Genomic DNA, 15,535 nt, shown 5'->3' with positions numbered 1-15,535 from the left:
AAATTATACCAGTGTTAAAGACAAACAGATATTTTTCTCAGAAAGAAGATTCATATTCTTAATTCTGGTAATTGGATTCTCATGGCTCTTTTCCCTAATTTTTATGAGTCAATATATTCCCATAAAAACATAAGAACACCTGATATTAATATTGTTTTGCTGAATTTAGAAAGAGTTCCCAGTATAAAAATCTAAATTTGTGAATGTTCATTCATATCCATTCATTTTTTTTTAGAGAATCTGAAAGTGAAGAGCTCCCTTGTATAAGGCAAATTACTTATTCTTATTTTATTTTATATTTACATATTTATTAGCATATATATTGATAAATTTATTAGTATGCATGTATATGTGAAAACAGTAAAGAAAAAGAGGGAGCTGGGTTGGGCAGGATAAGTTTCAGAAGGGAAGAGGGAAGGGAAGAAATTATGTAATTGTATATATATATTTTTCAATATATTTTGTTTTTATAATTAAAATATAATCATTTCATTCCTCCCCTTCTTATTCCTCATTCTAAGTTCTCCATCTGCCTTCCGACATCCCCTTCAAATCTATGGCCTTCCTTTCTTCAAATATTGCGTGTGTGTGTGTGTGTGTGTGTGTGTGTGTGTGTGTGTTCATTTATATGTGAATATATATATGACCAAACACAAATACTACCAAGTAATTGTTTTTAAATGTGTCTGATTTGAAGGCTGACGATAACTAATTAGGAGGCGTATTTTGGGGGAGAATTAGTTCTCCTTCTCTCAGCATTCTAGAGTTACCTGTAGTTCTATTTCTAGGGTAGAGTCATGTGAGAGGAAATATACTTTTTTAAAAATATTATGACATTTTCCTATCAAGTCTTTAGAATTTTTGTTGGAGACATTTTGTTAAAGTTTTGGCATTTTTTTTACAATGATATTCAAAAGAAAAATGTTCCATATTTATACTCTATGAAAGTATTTAATTCATTTGATACCCTTCCATTTAGTTCATTTTAATGTCATTTTTGGGGGGATTTGATAAGAAAATAAATTTTTAAATGAAATATAATATAGAATATGAAATATAGAACTATGTTTTTGTTTTTTATTTCTTGTGTGCTGTAAAACTTCTAAAGGATAATAAATATATTCATATGGTAAATAGGAGCATATCATCCATTTGATTTGGTTGATGTACCATTTGGCCATGTGTGTTTTGTCTGTTTGCATGTGTGTAGGCATTGTTTCCTTTACTCACTGTTCATTTACATTCTCTGACCCATTTGAAAGTATATTACCTTAAAAAGTCACTTCTCTACATGAAAACAAATCAGCACTGGTCTTCTAGGACCTAGAAGTAGCCTTTCTTTATGAAACCTGAAGCTTAACAAAGTGTAGCATGTTTTATTTATTTATTTTTTTCTAATGAATGAGATAGATTTGAACGGTTAGTAAAACACACAGAATTTACATGCATAGAAATATTAGAATAGATGTCTGGGATCTTGTACCAAAAATCAAATGTTTTTCATATATTTAAATGATAAGGTTTAAAAATTCACAAGCAACCTTGAATTAGAGGTTTAAACTTTGTGAATCAATGTTCCCCGTCCCAATTTTTATGTTTTTCTAAAATACTTAATTTTATTTCCTAAAACAGTTTCTAGAACTGAAGGAAAATTTAGTAATTATTTTCAAATTTCAGATTTGTGAAATGGAGTTTGGAGAAAGATCAATATGGACATACAAACTAAAATTTTTTTCTGTCTCTAATTATTTCATGAAGATTTGGATTTTCTTTATTTTGGAGACAGAGCAAAATGACAGATAGTCCATATCAACATCCCTCATGATGGTAACTTTTGTAGAAGCCACTTTGAAATTTCACAAGTGACAAAAAAAAGACATACTGAGAAAATGAAAGTGTTGTATGGTTAAGGAAAATGGGGCCATTTTCCAGAAGTTTAAAATCTTATTCTATTCTATACAAAAGTGTATTCCATTCCACATAAAAATTGCAATACACATGTGTCCAAATTTTGATGTCTTCATGTTTTACACATGATAGTTTATAGAAAAAAAGCAGTGTACATTATACTAAAATGTGAAAATACATTTAAGAAAATTAAATATCAATTTGAATTTATAAAATGGTATTTAAAAACTGTAGAATGTTCAAGGGAGAAGTGAATTCATATTTTGAAATAAATTCATGATTGAGGATGATACCAGCCATTTTTATATGAATAAAAGCAACTGAATGCCTTTAACCATGTTTAGCAAAAGATACACAGTATGTGCAACCAGTGCTGTGTAGTTTTCTATCTTTTCCCAGTAAGTCTCTTGCTACCCATTATTTTTTGTATTTTTTCTTCCTCCTCTTCTCTTTTGTTTTGACAACTTGACATTTAACACTAACCATCACAAAGCTGAGACTTGTTTAGGTAGAGCAGAGCAAGAGAACAGACATTTTTACTCTTAGAATTCTGACAGGAATCCAGAAAGGGAAGGAGCTTCATTAGGGGTAGAAAAAGAACAACGTACAATGTGACAAAAATGAATACAATTGGTATTAAGGAGTAGAAGCAAGTTAACTGAGGCCAGAGGGTTGGGATGGCACTCCTTATTTACTAGTTGAGGGAACTGAAATAGTCTGTAGGCTTGAGTCTAAATGACTTTTCCAGTTAGTGTGGTTACTACAAGACTTCTATTTATTTTTGAAGTCAAAGGATGAGTTCACTTCCTGAATCATTTCTTTGTGGAATAAAAGCCATTGACTAAGAATTAATAAGAACTCAAAGAAAGCATTTTTTCTACTGCTTAAATACCTAAACATTAATCACCTAACTGTAATGGCTGGAAAGGTGGCCCAGTTGTTAAGAGTACTTGCTACTCTTGCAGAGGACCTGTGTTCAGGTCCCACCACCAACTGGTGGCTCGTAATCATCTGTAACTCCAGTTTCAGGGGATCTGATGACCAGTTCTGGACCCTGCAGGCACTAGGCACATACATACATGCAGGAAAACACTCATATACATAAAATAAAGCAGAAATTACTTGTTTGAGACTCAGGTATTTGCTGTCTGTTATGCGAGCCATTAGTCACTGGTGGATAAGATCATATGGAATGTGAGTAACCTGAGCTCTTCTGTCGCAGCAAATAAAATTCACCCAGGATTTCAGAGATAGTTCATTATTTTTAAGCTCAGTTTTCTTACTGATGACAGGAGAAAATAGCATTATTTAACTATATCAAAGTTAAAATATTGCTAATGTTAGTTGGACCTTTATATTTTTACGGTCAAGTGTTTATTTCAAAATTGGAAACATACATGCCTCTTGCATTGTATTGTGGTGATATGGCACAGCTCCATACCTGTATGGAATAGGAGCCTGTCCAGTATGCCAGGTGATGTATATAACCAGAGAGAAACAAGATGAGCTAAGATAATAGAGAACTTTAATTTCCCCTTTGTTTATTACATGTCTGTATATGTTTTTGTGAGTACTGTGCAGCTGTGTGAGGGTGCCTCAGGAGGTCAGAAAAACAAGTTTCAGATCCTCTAAGCTGGAGTTACCTGCACTTTTCAGTCCCCTGACATAGGTGCCAGGAACCGGACTCAGGTCTTCAGAAACCACAGCAAGCATTAATTAGCTTCTAAGCCATCTTCCCAACGCCAGATACTGCAGACCGTGTGTTGTCATGTAAAAAGCAGTAAATGTCCACTGGGTTTGTTTTATCGACAGGCACTGCATATTTTATTAAATGAGTCCAGGTTTTTGTGTCCCTGTGGGGTAAACATGGTCAAGTCTTTAATCACTCTACGTGGGAAGTCTAACCTTGTCAGATAGGATTCTATCTGTGCCAGTCTTCTAGAGGGAAATACTTTGGTGAAATACCCATTGCTAGTGAAAAAAAAATTGCTGAGATCTATTTAAAAACATCATGTAGGAAGTTGCTATTTCCTATAAAAGTTATGAAGCTTTTTATTTTACCAACTTCTTATAGAATGATAGTGAATAATTGATTTATCATCATTTACTACTGCTTTGGTAATATCTGGGAATCATGTGTCAAAATGACTAGCCACTTGTAGCAGAATTGTTATAAGGTCTTATTAATAAAATCAAACCTGAGCCAGGTATTGGGGTGAATGCTGGAAGATCAGAGAAGCAGAACAAGCCACAGCTTCCTCACCTCGCCAATTTCAGCATCTTTTAGTATATTTTATAATAGGATTTCCAATGCATACTCTAGTTGGCAATTATGATGAAGCCAGGCAGATTCTGAGACTGACTCCAGAGAAAGTCTTTGAGATGGACCTGCTCCATGACCTAATCTAGTTAACTAATGACATTTTCCCAACAAGATTTTCTTGGTTCCATGACCACTCTTTGCTTAAATTATGTGGAACACATCATATTTCACTGTGGATCTTAATGAATAATCATCAAATCTAAGTCACTCTGGTGGCTGCTCTAAAGTCATTGAGCAAGTTAAGTTCAGGAAAACCTTCATTTAGGGGATATGATAAGACAGGTCAAGGGCAAACTGGCTGCTTGTTGAAATCTTGCTGACCTGGTCCCCCTACTGGCTTAAAATACACAAAGTTTCTATTGGTGACTTTCTTCCACTGAGAGTAAATTTAAAGAATAACACATTTTCTTTCAGTTCCTGGTTTCAGTGGTTTGGTCTATGGTAGCCTGTCTACATGTTTGTGGGCCTGTGGTGAGGCAGAGCTTATGAGTGTGAGAGCATTTGACAGGAGATCATTGATGCCTTCTGATAGGTGGGAAGTGGAGGAAGGAAATGGAGGAATGGATCAAAGAAAAATAGAACATGACTCAGTGACATACTTCCTCCAAATATGTGCCATTTCCTTCCAATGATGGTATCATGTTATGAATCTACCAATGTATCAACCCATATATAACATCCAAGACATCATATCATGATGACTGGAGAACCTTCATAGATATGTCCAGGGTGTGATCTATACCTAGGAGATTTTTTAGTCCAGGTTCCAACAAGATAAACATGTATTGTGTGACAAACTTTAACTGGGAAGATAAAACATAATTGTCTAGTCACCCCAGATAGGGAACACATGACAGACCAAATTACATATACCACCAAAGTTCAACTTGGTGAACCAATTGAGTTTTCTTGTGGTTACTTAAAGGAATGTGTGGTTGGGTTTACTACAGGAATATGGGTGAAGGGTTATTTACAAGAGCAGAAGTGACTGCAACATGACTGCTCACCTCATCATGTGCGGCAGCTCACAAAAGCTGGGAAACCTAGATAACACCACATAGCCTGAAGGTAGCACAGTAGGTTGGCAAATACCCTTTCCAGGTGCCTCAGTTGGTGGAAGTTTCTCAGAGTCTTCGCAGCTTTTCTCCTCTGATAGTCTTCTGTGAAGCTCAGATTGTTTTCTCTCTGAGAATGTGTAAGTTCCAGCTTTTATAGTTTACTCTGGCAGGGAGAGAGCTAGTGAGTCTGGTCAGTTTCAGTGAATTCTTGAAGCAATTTTTCAGTTGTTTGCCTACCTGCTTAAGGAGCTCCCCTGCAGATGGAGTGTTTTAATCTCAGAGGAGATTGTGACAGAGTAGCATGATAGACAATAAATATCCCTAACCCCAGAAGTGAATTTTTCTAGCTTTGACCCTTGAACTTTCTATTCACCCATTTCAGGTGTAAGGAAGGCAGTGAAAGCCTATGTATGTCTGCTTGTATGTATACCTAAAGCTATTGTCAACCCATTGTGATTGAGGTTAGACGTACCATTGGAAGAAGTGTAGATGGCATTTTCTAAACAATTTTAATAAAAATTATATACTTATACCTTAGAATTGAATGTGAAGTTCACAGGCACCATGGTTGAACTCAGGCTTCCTTCAGCATTGTGTCTTTATTCATGGGACACATATGCAGACTAAATTCACAGCTGTACCTATGTTGGGAACTCATCATCTCTATTTTTCTTATGCCAGTGGTTGTGTTTCTTCAAACATTATTCACATCTACTGACACATGGCTTTATGTGCCTCCAGCATAATGTACATTGTATTCAATGTTGCTATAATGCAATTAACTTGCTTTGTTAGTTTTCTATCCACACTGTAATTTCATAATGATATGAGAGTAAAATTAACTTTTCAAGTTCTCCCTCAAATAACTGTAGAGTATTATTTTTCAGTTGGTTTTAGTAGCACCACACTTATCATTACCTAGAAAATGATTAAAGATGTTTACTGGGCTACGGTTAACCTCAACATATTTTAGAACTATCCGATTTTTTTTTTTTTTTTTTTGGTATTAGATGTTATACTTCAAGAAAGCTGTTGTTTTAAGCAGAGATGGCTCTCATGTCTTCTGTCTTGTGTGTGAATAGTGTAATATACCTTAATAGTACTGAGACTGGTAAAATGGAGATATCATTGATCTCTGCCTATACATCCTGACTGCCTTCATGTTTTTACAGATAAATTTATTGCAGATCATCCTCATGACTGCAGCAGCTGACCTCTAGAATTGTTTTTCACTAATTCCATTTAAATCTTCACAGGCCAACCAAATATGCATGTGAGTACCAGTAAAAGATGTAAGCATGATTGGTACATTTTGTTCCCATAACATTAGTTGTTAATTGTACATGTTGGAGTTTTCCTGTGTTTGATGTTGACTAAGAAAAGATTAACTAAACTTTAAAAACATGTTTTGAAGTGTAATTAGAGTTCAGCAAATATGTAATGTAAATAAGCTCCACATTTCTGTTTAACTCTTAAAAATATCCCATACTTAGTCCACTAATTCTTCCAAATAAAGTGCTCATTCAAACTGGTTTCATTTCTATTACCTAAGTGTTAAGCTGTCTTAAAGTACTTGTCACATAAAAGCATTTTAAATTGTGCCCATGTATATTATGCTTTTCCATGAATTGAATCCTATCAGAAGAGCTAAATGGACGTGGCCTCCCATTAAGAGTGCAGTAGTTAAGTATTTACTCATGAATATGAGGCGAATGCATATACACACCTAGTCACATACAGACACACACATGCCTGCATTAATATGAGCCACTGTTGATCTGAAGAAATAAATTATATGTTTAGAGTGTGTCCCCAGAGAAAGAGAAGGCAGAATTGATGCCTGGCACTATGTGTCCTTGTCCTTCTCCTCTTTCCTTGCTCCTCTCTGTCCTTTCGGTGGGGAGCTCAGGTCATTGTCCTCTCTCATCTTGTAGTGTTGCCCCAACCTTGCTCCTCATATTTCTGCTTTATGTTCATTTTTTTCTTCTGTGCATCCCACATTCTGCAAACCAGGATATTTTTCTGAAGAGCCATTAAGTGGGCTGCATACTCAGCATCATATTTGTGGAGGTTATTGTGATAACTAAGTGGAGGAGTCCAAGATGAATCAGGCTGCAGTCAATGAAGGAAGGAAAGAAAGCTCATGTAAACAATAGAAGGAATTCTGTTATAAGAGTCCAATTTAACAAAAATACATTTGGAGTAGTGGAAGTTGTCTCACTATTTATTTGGAGAAATGAAGATTCAGAAAACAACAATGGAGTAGACACCATTTGAGTTGCCCCCCCCCAAAAAAATTACTCTGATTATTTTTTGAGCTCTTACTATTCCTGAAGCATCATGCTAAGGAATTTCATTGAGTTGTTTCATTAATTCTTTAGCTGAGTCTCTGGCCCTTTCATTATTTTTAACCCTGTTATACAAATGAGGAACCGGGGGTCATGACATATTAAAAAGCTTCATAAAATTCACATACTTAAAGGACTCAAGCTTGAATTTGGAGCCTAAGAATTAGCCTTAGATGAGGCTTAGAGTACTTTCATAGAATTTATGTGCAAGATCCTGTGTTTAAATCCTAGTATTTTAGGATAGAATCCTATATGTGAAATAAGGAAACACAAACATATTTACAAGACTAACTGTCCACAGCATTATATACTAAAGCTAGACATCATTTAAGACAATATGCCTAAGCCGGGCAGTGGTGGTACACAACTTTAATTCTAGCACTCAGAAGACAGAGGCAGGTGGATCTCTGTGAGTTTGAGGCCAGCCTGGGCTACAGAGTGAGTTCCAGAAAAGGCTCCAAAGCTACCCAGAGAAACACTGTCTCAAAAAATTTTTAAAAAATGACATAATATGCTGAAAAGATAAGTTTAGAGAAAAGTGTAACACAGGCTTGCTTTCTTCTAATTTATACAAGGCCAGCATAGAATAACAAAGTAAATACAATAACTAATGTATATTTGAACAATACTGTGTAGAAATACAGTTGATTTTGCTTGGCTCATTACTGAGTTTCAATATAAAAATAGTATTTGTAATGACAAATAAATTTGGATGTATTTATGATTAGAATGATTTTGTGTATGTGTGGTGTTAACACTTGAACTCAGAGTCCTTCATATGCAAGTCAAGTCTTATACTATTGAGCTCTATGCCCCACTCTACACACACAAATATGTGTGATAAATACACATATATAGTATGAAATGATTTTAAAGCTTCTTAATGTATCTTATCACCTTGTATGTTTTGAGGACTTTCTTGTGAATTCTTAGTAGGCTGCTGTATTCCACATGCTGGATAAAAGAGCTCCAGAAGTGTTCTCCTGCCTGTCTGAGGCTCTTTCAGTCTTCTGCATCTACTTCTTCCTGAATTCCCCTGTCCCTGGCAATGGTTGTTCTACTCTCTGCTTCTAAATGCAAGGCTATTTGAGACTCAGTAGGCAAGTGAGATCATGTGTTATTTGTTTTTATGTGCCTGGGTTATTCCAATTAACATTGAGGTCTTCCAGCTCTACACATGAATATGTTAATTTTCATCAAACTACAGTCCTATGAGATTGTTAATTTTCTTCTTCCCTCATAGGCAGCAACTGAGGTACAGATGTATTATTACTTTGTCTAAGGTTATCACTGTTGTTAAGTGGAGCTTAGGTTTCAAATCCAGGAAGTATCAATTTTTTTTTTTTATTATTCATTTATTTATTTAGTGTCTATTGTCTGTACTTGAATGCTCAGGAATTATCTTTGAAGGTCTTCTTTTACTATTGTGGCTGTTACTGGCCACCTGTGGCCATGGAGAACTTGGAATGTCATCAGACCAAATGGAGATTTACCATAAATGTAATATGCATCCTGAAATTCAAGGATATATTATAAAATATATATAAAAGATAAAACATACATTATTAAATTTTATATACAACTCACATGTTCAAATAATAAAATCGCACATTTGAAGTTATGTAGATATATAGCTAAGTTGTTTTTTTAATTAGAAAAATTAATATTGTCTTATCATGAATAAAACTATAGTAAGTAGTGTGGATTGAAAAAAGGGTGTCAGGCCTAAATATTGGTGTGTGTTACTATTTTAGCTTTGCTCTAAAAATTTTTTGTTCCACTGGGGTGTTAATAGGCTAGAGAAGAAGGATTAAAGACAGAAGTGATGCTTGGAGGGTACTGTTATACATCACCTGAGTGGTAAATTATATGCCTGTTGCATAACTCTTCCTGGGGAGGTATTAAAACAACAACAACAACAACAACAACAACAACAAAAAAAAACATCCTACTGATCCCACCTAGGGCAGTGATGACAGATCAAAAGATAGTCCCATTCAAGTTTACCTTGGTGAACCTCTGAGTTTTAAAGTTACTTACAGGAACATGGATAACTCAAAAGCAGCTTTATCACTGGAAAGTCTACCCCAGCATTGGTAATGAGCTATGAAATCTGGATCTCTATTTGCAATCAGCTCTACTGACAGTCTCTTCTCCTTAGCATGTGTTTTTTGGCAAACATTACCTTGAAATGGGACCTTCTGAATTATGTCACTTTCTTGGCTCCAGAGCCTTATAAGTTGGATAGCTTCCTGAGTTTTCAGTGTCCACCTCCTTTTCAAGGACGAATTGTTTCATTTCTCAGGAAATAGCTGTACAACAATGCCCAACCAATGGCAGTTAGTTGGTATAGAAAGATAATACTGAACAGGAGAAAAATAAGAAAGTCAAAACTAAACAAATGTGACAAGCAATTGCATGGTTACTCTAAGAGAGGGAAAGGACTATTGAGGGGGTTTTGAGGTTTGAAATTGAGTGGGAATATAATGAAACGATTAACAGAAAAAAAATGACACAGAAGGAGACAGGGATTTGGAATTGTTTAAAACATTCATAGTGTTGAAGTGGTTGAAGCGTATCTGAATGACAGGAGCTGGGGTCTATCTGCATCAGAAGACTGGGACTCTGCATCAGTATCAGAATCTACTGTGTCATGGCAGGGGATTCAGGTGGGGAGGTCTTTATATAGTGACTACAATTGATGACACAAATTAAAGTGAGACATAGAAAATTAAATAAAAGGAGGAAGACCAGAAACCATGCTTTGATGGAGATGGGAAGAAGGTCTGAGCAAAGACTTGGGAAGTTCCTCAAGACAGCAGGAGGATGGCCAAAGACGGGACCTTCTCATTGCAATAGAGAGACAGAGTGAGATAATGTACTGGAGCTTGTGATTTGGAAGCACTACATTATTGGAATGCATAACTTCAAATAATATAACCTTGCATGTATATGTTTGTTGTGTGTGTATGTATGTTCACATGTGTTCATTTGTGCACATATTCTTGTGTATGGATAATGTTGATATGAGGTGTCACAGGGCCTCTCAGTTTAACCTCAATTTCAGTGATTTCGTTAATCTTAGCTAGCTAGCTTGCCCCAGGTTCCCTTGTCTCTGCCCTTTTAATGCAGGGGTTACAGGTGGCCACAATGTCCACCTAATTTTTACACATGTCTTGGGGTTCCCAAACTCTGGTCTTGGTTTTCACTGTGGTAGGGAAGGTTCTGTTTCCTCTGGCTCATCTCCATAGTCCCTTTAAAGAATAATTCTTGGTGAAGAAGATATGAAATACATTAATGCGCATAATACTTTAATAACACTGAGTAACACTTATATGAATGTGTGTGCATGCATGTGTGTGTGCGTGCGTGCGTGTGTGTGTGTGCGTGCGTGCGTGTGTGTGTGTGTGTGTGTGTGATTCTGGAGCTGCCTGTGTTTAAATGAGGTATACATGTTTAGGTGCTTGATATAAATCACACAGCTAGTTATTAGCACAGGGGGATTTTTCCCTAGATTGTCTCAACTTTCATTCTTGACCTTTGAGTTACACAAAGGTTTTTATGAATATTGTGTGCTCCAGGTACTTTTGCAGCAAAGTATTGCATATCTATTACTTAATGCTGGGTAGAGAAAGAGGTGACTTACACAGAAGTAAGAGAGGAAGCTCTCACTATCTTTCTCTCTCTGTCTCTGTCTCTGTCTGTCTGTCTGTGTGTCTGTCTGTCTGTGTGTGTGTGTGTGTGTGTGTGTGTCTTTGTGTATGTAGATCTCAGTGTATATGTGTATACACATCAAAATATCAGGAAGTAGATTTTGGAAATATGTTTGAGCATGTTCATTTGTGATTACTTCCAGGTGAACAACCTTACTTAAATGAACAGAAGCAGAATTTCTATGATAGCTTTAGGCTATAAAAATGAAGTTGTTCCTTGCAAATGGAGCAGTTCTTAAATCAGAAAACACAAAGTTCAGTAGGCAGCTGACTATGGTTTTCTTTGGTGTGGCTTATAAGACATGTCCAACCATGGCCTGTAGTCTGTATACACCACAAGATAGCTGTGATACAAGTAAAAAAAATTGCACACTTACTCAAAAAATTACAAGATATTTACGTAATGCTATTGCTTGGTTCTTGAATGTGAACTTGGTGAGTAAAACTGTAACATCTTCATTTCTAAAGTTTGTACATAGCTGAAGGATGGAATTAATTTGATAGTAGAATGAAGTTCATATTAATAAGCTGTCCTCATGGCTACTTGCATACTTCCCTTGACTTTCCTTCTTGAAGAATGGACTTCTTCAGAAAAACAGTGAGAATGTGCTGTGCATTGCTCAAGTAATTCTTGCTGATACATTCAATCCATTACTCAAAGATTTGAAGACCAAATACTTTAAAAATATAAGATTCAGAGTAGCCCAGAGGGTTTGGTATGCTATGGTTTTCATTTTCATTTAATACTCTGTATTTATTTTCTCCTATATTTTCGTCAGTGAATCATTCAAAGTGCAGTACTTTGTTGTCTAACCTCCATGGGATTTTCTGTTTTCGAGATTTCTTATGTTAGATAAATGACATTAAAACTTCGGTAAATCTGTGTTGAATGTTCTGTTAGTATTTAAAAAACTGAATGCAAATAGTGTTTTTTGGACATATTGCATTGTTGGTAATCCTTGTCTAAAAAGAAGGAAATCCTATTCTTATAGCTGGCCATTAAACTTATTATCTTTTTCAAAATTTTGTCTGACAACTGAAGAATTAAGCTCTTGTCTCTATATTTGGGTTTATTTTCTCTTTACACCATCTGGGCTTAATTTTTTTTATCAGGATCCTGGAAACAAAACTAATATTGCTAGATGTCAATTAAAAAGAAAAAAAATGTGTGAAGATAATATTAGTGATTTGATTTTTTTATAAAAGTGAGAGAAATCCCTATGTACTCAAGCTGATCTGGGCTCCAAGTCATCTTGAGTGTCTTTGTTATGTGCTCTCATGGCAGGGTGTACAGCAATTCAGTTCTTTTTTTTTTCTTTTTTTTTTTTTTAGAGGGGGACATTTGAGACAGGGTTTCTCTGTGTAGCTTTGGAGCCTGTCCTGGAGCTCACTCTGTCTCCCAGGCTGGCCTCAAACTCACAGGGATCTACCTGGTGCTGTGGGATGTTCTCTATGTTAAATGTGTTGCTCTAATTGGTTAATAAATAAAACACTGCTTGGCCAGTAGCCAGGCAGGTAGTATAGGTGGGATAAGGAAAGAGGAGAATTCTTGGAAGTGGCTGGCAAGAGAGAGAGAGAGAGAGAGAGTCAGAGACAGAGACAGAGACAGAGAGACAGGGAGAGACAGAGAGAGAGAGAGAGAGAGAGATGCTACCAGCCGCCGCCATGAAAATGGAGATACTGGTAAGCCACGAGCCAAGTGGCAACTTGTAGATGAATAGAAATGGGTTAATTTAAGATAGAAGAACTAGATAACAAGAAGCCTGCCACGGCCAAACAGTTTGTAAGCAATGTAAGTCTCTGTGTGTTTACTTGGTTGAGTCTGAGTCGCCACATGACTGGCAGGTGAGAGAAATTTGTCCTGACCATGGGCCAGGCAGGACTGGAGAAAACTCTAGCTACAGCCTGGCTCTGCCACCACCACCCAGCTGAGTCAGTTCTTTTACTTGACCCTATTGTATGATCATAGAAACCCCCAACATCTTGTCATAGAAGATAGTCAATAGAAAGAAGTGAATGTTTGCTTCTGGGGGGTTGTCACACTGTGCTAACTCATGAAATTCCATTCTCAGAGGCTTTTGACTCTGTTACAGTTTTTTTATCTGGACAGGTTCACAGTGTGATGACTTAAGAGCTTGGTTGTTTAATGTGCCATTATAAATTATTGTTGATATCTATACATCATTTATTGCAGGGATATGAACTCTACCAATTTCACATACAAGAAGGAATGATGAAGGTTGCTAATATTGAAGATTAAGGCATCCAGGCAGTTTTTGGATTACCTGCTACCTTTGTGACATTGATTAGGTCATGCATAGGCATGAGAGCACTAATAAAGTTAATGCATCACTCAAAGAGCACATAGATTCCAGGCATGGCACTTCCTTGTTCTACACTGGCAACATCAAGGGCTCATTCTGTTCTGAGAATATTCCCAACATGAACAGCCATTTCATATGCCACCCAAGGAGCTTCAAAGGCTCATGGCAGCATTTTTGTGTGCTTTTATATTAGTTCTGAGTTTTTGAAGTAAGGCTCCCAGCTTTTTAATCTCTGAATAAACTTTTATTACTGTCCCCTTTGCAGGTTCATACAGTATTGTTGTGACTCCCAGATGTAAAGGAAAACTGAATTTTCCATTCTAATAACATATGTACATATGGAAGTGATATTCAAGTTCAAATATGTGCAAACATAGTGCAATGACAATAGATACAGTATAATTACATGAGCAATGTGACTCACTGACTATTGAACAATGTAGAACATGGATTCTTGAGTGAACATCAGATTTTACCTAAGTAATATCATTCATTGTGACATATATGTGGCCATACCTGGCTTTCTAAAATTTGCTTTATTGTGCCATGTAAAAAGTCAGAATATTTAACACTGTGGCCATAATTATTTCTATTTTTAGAATTATTCCTATTTTAGGAGAATAGAGAAAATAAACATTTTAGCTAATAACAGTATAATAAGAATGTGTATATTTCCCATGCTGGTGAGGTCTTTATAATATATTACCTGTTTATTTTGTCGAGTTTCTATAGTACTCTGGATACAAGGTGAAGACTAAATCCTTGTTGGAGAATTTTTGCACTGAAAACAATTGCATGCTGTATTATTAATATCCCTACCCCACACAAAGTTTTCACCCTCCAGAGATTGAGAGCTACCTTTTGTCTTAGGCATAATACTTGCAAGTATTCACTAAATAAGACAACTGAACACGGGTACCAGTGTTCACAACCAAATGAATAAAAGCACTATTTATTCCATACTTGCTTTTCGTGCCATAGAGATACAGAGCTATGATGAATACAGCCATCTATTACACTACTTTCTCATAAATTACTTTTCTCAGATATAATTCAAAATTTGATGCAACAGTAAGCAAAAAATGTGCACTAATGTCAAATTTCATTTATTTCACAGCAAAAGTACTGCTAGTCTTTGTATCAAAAACTTCATCCTAGTCACATCATTTCTATACTCAAGAACTGAGTGTCCCAGAGATACTGGCTAACAAGCCTAAAGGCAAGGGAATATTGAGGGAAAATCATATCTATTTTGATTCAATATTATGATTGCTTCCAGCAATAGATCCATTTCTTCTAAGTAGAACAATTAACAGACTAATTCACCCCATTCTAGATAATAGATATTTTCACTTTTCTTAGGTTGTGTGGCCCTTGACTTAACGACTCAATCCCATCATTGTGGAAGTTTTATGTGGAACAAGTAACACAAGTGTAAATGACCTCCAGTGTAAGTTGCTTTATGGAAATGGAAATTAGAAGTTCATGTAATAGTCAGATATCACTAAATATTATCCTTTTGATTCATCATTGTCCAAATTACATGGCATACTCATATGACTTACTTTTTCAACACTCATGATAAAGCATGACTACATATTACTACATATTTTTGAGATTTTTTTAAATAAAGTATTTATCATGTTTTCAATTTCAAGTATTTTTAAATTATTCTGGGATCAGGCACAAAGGACATAGATTGAAGAATAAAAGACATAGCATGCACCCAAATTATAAACAACTGAGGCTTTGGCATATGTGGAATACAATTTACTGAACTGAATTTCTGATAAAGTTGTGTTATTTTAAGATTAACTCTCAAATCAGATCTTGTGCTTGAAAAAAAAGACAAAGAATTTCA

The 15,535-nt window shown here is 35.8% G+C and overlaps 1 protein-coding gene across 1 annotated transcript in view; it reads left to right on the top strand.

Moving 5' to 3' along the window:
- The window catches only part of LOC118580085 (contactin-3-like), a 140,789-nt gene that overhangs the window by 94,176 nt on the left and 31,078 nt on the right, over positions 1-15,535 (top strand). The gene's annotated exons all lie outside the window — the stretch shown is intronic.

This window comes from Onychomys torridus, chromosome 3, assembly GCF_903995425.1.
Source record: "Onychomys torridus chromosome 3, mOncTor1.1, whole genome shotgun sequence".
Classification (NCBI taxonomy): Eukaryota; Metazoa; Chordata; class Mammalia; order Rodentia; family Cricetidae; genus Onychomys; species Onychomys torridus.
This window is presented reverse-complemented; position numbering and strand designations above follow the sequence as displayed.